The sequence below is a fragment of the Chrysochloris asiatica genome, unplaced genomic scaffold, assembly GCF_000296735.1.
Source record: "Chrysochloris asiatica unplaced genomic scaffold, ChrAsi1.0 scaffold00088, whole genome shotgun sequence".
Lineage (NCBI taxonomy): Eukaryota > Metazoa > Chordata > Mammalia > Afrosoricida > Chrysochloridae > Chrysochloris > Chrysochloris asiatica.
Window position 1 is genome coordinate 11,705,404 of NW_006408606.1, and position 5,675 is coordinate 11,711,078.

Here is a 5,675-nt window from a genome sequence, read left to right on the forward strand (position 1 = left end):
GGTCTTTAGTGTTCAATGCATCAAATCTGTTCTTTAGATGATCTCTAAATTCAGGTGGGAATTATAGGCATTAGTGACCTGAAATAGACTTGTATTAGCTAGTTTGAATATGATAATAACATGGTTTCCTGTGCCAGAAATGTCAAATTATAGAGAAATAGCTTCACATTTATTATAAAAAAATAACATTTTATGATCTATCTTGAAGTTCAGCGCATACCACAAGTATTAAAATTATGTACCAATCTCTAAACCAAGGGATGATGAAATTGAAGAATTCTACCAACTTCTTTAGTCTGACATTAGTCATATAATCAATTAAGGTGTATTGATAATTACTGGCAAATGGGATGTAAATGTTGGAAACAGAGTAAGGAACAGCAAATAGCAAATATTAAATTAGTGATAGCAATGATGCTGGAGATCACATGATAAAATTTTGCAAGGTTAATGACTTATTCATTGCAAATACCTTTTTTAAACACCATGAAAGTCTATTATACACATGAACCTCACCAGATGGAACACACAGGAGTCTAACTGACTACCTGCCTGGGTAGAAATGGTAGAAATGTTCAATATCATCATTCAAACAAAACAAGGAGCAAACTGTAACAGACCATCATTTACTCATATGCAAATTTAGGCAGAAAAGGAGAAAAAACTATTGCATGAGAATAAAAAAATACTTTTGAACGTATCCCACCTGAATTTAGAGATCATCTCAAGACAGATTTGATGCGATAGACACTAATGCTCAAAGACGAGAAGAGCTGTGGGGTGCCATCAAGAACATTCATTATATAGGAAGAAAACAAAAGATCATTAAAAGGAAAAGACCAAAATGTATGTCAGAAGAGAATCTGAAACAGGCTTTCCAGCGCGGTGATGATGCATCACATGAAGAAATGAGGAGGTAAAAGAGCTGAACAGAAAATTACAAAGGGCAGCTTGAGAAGACAAGGTCAAATGTAATGTGCAAAGGTCTGTAGTTAGAAAACCAAAAGGAAGAACATGCTTAATATATCTCAAGCTGAAAGAACTGAAGAAAATATTTAATCCTTAACTTGTAATATTGAAGGATTCTTTGGGCAGAATATTGAAATGATGTAGAAAGCATCAAAAGAAGATGAAAGGTATACACAGAGTCACTGTATCAAAAGGAAATGGTTGATGTTCAACCATTTCAAGAAGTAGCTTATGATCAAGAGCAAATGGTATTAAAGGAAGAAGTCCAAGTGCAACGGAAGTTTTTGTCGAAAAACAAGACTCCAGGAATTGATGGGATATAAATGGAAATCTTTCAACAAATTGATGCAGCCCTGGAGGCACTCACTCATCTATGCCAAAAATTTTGGAAAACAGCTACCTTACCATTCCAAAGAGAGGTGACCCAACAGAATGAAAAAATCATCAAACAATATGATTAATATCACATGCAAGTAAAATTTTGCTAGATAATTTTAAAGGTTTGCATCAGTATAGTTACAGGGTACTGCCAGAAACTCAGCCTGGATTTAGATGAGGACTTGGAACAAGGTACCTCATTGCTGACTACAGATTGATCTTGGCTGAATGTCAAGAATTCCAGAAACATATTTACTTGTGCTTCACTGACTTTGCAAAGGTTTTTTATTGTGTCAATCATGACACTTATGGATAACAGTATAAAGAATGGGAATTCAAGAACATTTAATTGTGCTTATGAGGAACCCTGTTCATACACCAAGAGTCAGTCATTCGAACAGAAAAAGGGGATTCTGAATAGTTTAGAAACAGTAAAGGTGTGTTCCTGTGCTGTATTCTTTCACCATATCAATTTCTATGCTGAGCAAGTAATTTGAGAAGCTCTTTTATTTGAGGCCCTGTTGTGTTGCTGTGGGTTAATGCGCCAGACTTCAAAGCCTACAAGAACTACAAAGAACTACAAGGTTGGTGGTTCAAGCTCACCAGTTGCTTCTTGGAAACCCTATACAGGGTCACTATGGGTCGGAACTGACTAGATGGCACTTAATAACGACAATTATTTGAGGAACTCTGGTAGTATAGTGATTACAAATCGGGCTGCTAACCTCAAGGTCAGCAGTTCGAAACTACCAGCTGGTCCACAGAAGAAAGATGAGGCTTTCTGCTCCTGTAAAGATTTGCAACCTTGGAAACCCTGTGCAGGCAGGGTCACTATGAATCGAAACGGACTCCAGAGTACTTAACAACAACATTATTTGAGGAGGAGCCCTCGTGTGATGCTGTGGGTTAATGCACTAGATTGCAAAGTCGGTTTGAACTGCAAGGTTGGTGGTTCAAGCTCACCAATCGCTCCTTGGAAAACCCCTTCAGGGTAGGAACTGACTCCATGACACTTAACAACAATATGAGGAAGGGTATGGAGTCAGGACTGGACGAAGACTCATTATCGACCTTTGATATGCAGATGATACAGCCTTACTGGCAGAAAGGAGAGGACTTTAAAAGTACTTACTGAAGATTAAAGAGCACTGCCTTCAGTAAGGATTATACCTAAATGGAAAGAAAAACAAAATTCTCACAACTAGACTAATAAGTAACTTTATGATAAATGTAGAAAAGATAGAAAAACTTCATTTGGCTTGGATCCACAATCAGTGCTCATGGAAGCAGCAGTCAAAAAAACCAATGAGTCATTGCTTTAGGCAAATCTGCTGCACAAATCCTTTTTAAAGTGTTCAAGAGCAAGTATGTCAGTTCGAGGATTAAGGTGCACTTGATCCAAGCCATGGCATTTTCAGTAATCTCAAATACATGTGAAAGTTAAAGAAAGGAAGACTGTAGAATAATTGATGCATTTGAGTTATGGTGCTGGAGGAGAATATTAAAAGTACCACGAACTGCCAGAAGAATAAACAGGTCTGTGTTGGAAGATGTACAGCCAGAATACTTCCAGGCAAGGACGGCGAGTATTTGTCTCTCATACTTCAGACGTGTTATCAGGAGACACAAGTCCCTGGAGAAGGGCATTAGGTTTGTTGAAGTGGAGGGTTAGTGAAAAAGAGGAAGACCTGCAAATTGATGGCTTGACACCATGGCAGTAGCAATAGGCTCAAACATAACAATTGTTAGGAAGGCAGTGTTTCATTCTGTTGTGCTTAGAGTCAGAATCAGCTTGAGGACATCTAATATCAACAAGGGAAGTTAAAGAGGGTGATGAATACTAAGGGAAAAGAGGAATATTTAATAATGTGAGTTTTGTTTTTAAATTTAAAAAAATTGTTTTTATTGTGAATTGAGTAATAGTTTACATGGGAGAACATAGATTTATAGATTTTCCACTCATCGTATCGTATTTCGTTTTATTGCAATGATTACAATCCCCTTAATGTATCATCATTCAATAGTATTTGCTTCTGTTCCCTCTGTTTTTTTTTTTTTTGAATGTACACAAAAACACTCCTCCTGGCCGCCAGCACACAGCCCTTCTCTTTCCATGAGTCTAGAATCCTCAGCTGCTCTCTTTCTCCATGTCATAAATCTCTGCCTCCATTTCTGGCATCACTGTTTCTCTAGATAGGCTCCCACATCCCGCTTGTGTTCTTCTCACTTGATGGTCTTAGGGTCCTCTTCCTGGAATGTAAGATTAACTACTGCCCTCTTTTTGTTACAAAACTTCTGCTTTTACAGTTGTGACTGTCGTAATTAGTCATGATGACAGTTACTTACAATGGTATCATAAAAATCTTAACCCATCTCCTTTCACCAGACCCATCTAGTGAAACTATTTTGTGGGGATTCTACCTTCCCCCACACCTTCTGAAACTAAACTCCCTCTTGATAAGTTTTAAGCCAGTCACTTCATGCTTTTATAGTTCCCCCCCCCCTCCATTTTAGGAAGCCAATATCTAAGTTGCCCATCCCTATCAATCCTGTGTACAGAGGGGATAGGAATGTTCTTTGACGTGAAGATTCCTTCCCTCTCAGTTGATAGTTTGACCATAAGTATAGGTCAGGTTCATCAAATTGTAGCAATTTACACTTGTTTCCTTTATCAAACTTTTTAAAAATTTTCCTCTAGTTGAGTTCAGATCATCAAGCCATTGTAGTTACGTCAAATGGGTACTGTCTGCAAGTTTGAGCATTCTTGTACATCTCCCCTCACTTCATATTAATTGACTCTTCACTCTCAGCTCTAGTCCTCTCTGGCTATGTCTTTGTCAATGGGCCCAGGAGTCCCCTAGTCTCACCATACTTCAGACCAACCAGCCCTTCCTCTTCTTTCTCTCATCTCCAGTTTGATGAGAGTTTATGGAACATGATTGAACTCAGTCCGTATGTTCTTTGTTGCCTTTCTCCCACTTCCACTCACCAGTAGACCAGTGTGTTTGCCAAAAAGCTTACATGCCTCCTTGTGTGTTTCCTTTGAGTTTCAGTCTTGCAGGGGGATTTGCCCTGAAGGGACTTGATTGCTTGCCTTGATGTCTTGCCTGCAAACAACTTACTTGTTCTTATAGTAGCCAGTCAGACTGCTATTTGTGTTTTTGATTTTTCCTTCTGGTCTTTCTATCAAGAAGTGTCTTTTGTTCCATTAGCTGCTCCAGGTTGGTCTGCTTGTCCTTTTAAGTGGAAATGTCCCACCTCAGAAAGTTCTGAATGGGGACTAGGATCCCACCCAAGATCTTGTAATATGTCTTTTAACACTTCTCTTAGCATTGGAGAAAGAAAAAAGGTTAATAGTTAGATGTTATTGATGTTGTTAAGTGCTTTCAAGTCGATTCTGAATCATAGTATTTTTTTTCCCCTTTCAGGACACAGTTTATATGTATTCAGCAGGAGGCCAAGAGTTTCAAAAGATCAGAATTGTGGCCCACATATAGAGGCCCAAATGGATTATAGATTACTTTTGAGTAAGGCAAACTTTTAGCTAGTTGTTAAGACAATTTAATACTTTTTTAAAATTGTGGTAATTGCAGAAGACACTTGTCATTTTTACACTTTTTCACATGTACAGCCCAGTGACTTTTTTGTAAATATTAGAAAATCATATTATATTGGCAAAGATGGCTAAAAGAAGCTGCTGTGGTGGGATAAAAAGCTGAAGTTCTGTGAAAGGAGCAATGAAATCTTCTCTTCCCAGAATGAAGTAGGGAAGCAGGAGAGAGTGGTAGAGTCAGAGAAATGCTGTATACGTGATATGTGATGTCAGATGCATAGGGCAGCATAGGAGGTCCTTGATCATAGCAAGGTCACTGGTGTGAGGTAAATGAAGATAAAACATAGGACTTGGTATTGGCAAAAGAATCTCCAAATGTCCTTTCCAGAGTACACCTAATTCTAAATCTCATAGCATCCTTTCAAGTGTTCGCTTCCATATTTCATCATTTATCAACCTGTGGCCCTCTTTTTACTCCTTGTTTTGTTAAATGCTGTTGAGTTGGTTCTGACACATAGCAACCCTATATAGGGTTTCTAAGGACCTTCTGGTGGGTTTGAACTGTCAACTTTGTGTAGAAGTACAGTGCTTACCCTACAGTGTAGAAGTACAGTGCTTACCCTAGGCTTAATTTCACTCCTTGTTGTTGTTAGGTGCCATCGAGTCTGCACCGACTCATAGCGACCTTATGCACAGCAGAATGAAACACTGCCCGTTCCTGGGCCAACTTCACTACTGTTTCCACACTTGAGTCCATCTATGCTGCCACCTGGAT

General features: G+C 38.6%; 1 protein-coding gene across 3 annotated transcripts in view; it reads left to right on the forward strand.

Moving 5' to 3' along the window:
* PRDM5 (PR domain containing 5) overlaps positions 1-5,675 on the forward strand; it is a 371,490-nt gene that overhangs the window by 48,900 nt on the left and 316,915 nt on the right. The window lies entirely within an intron of this gene.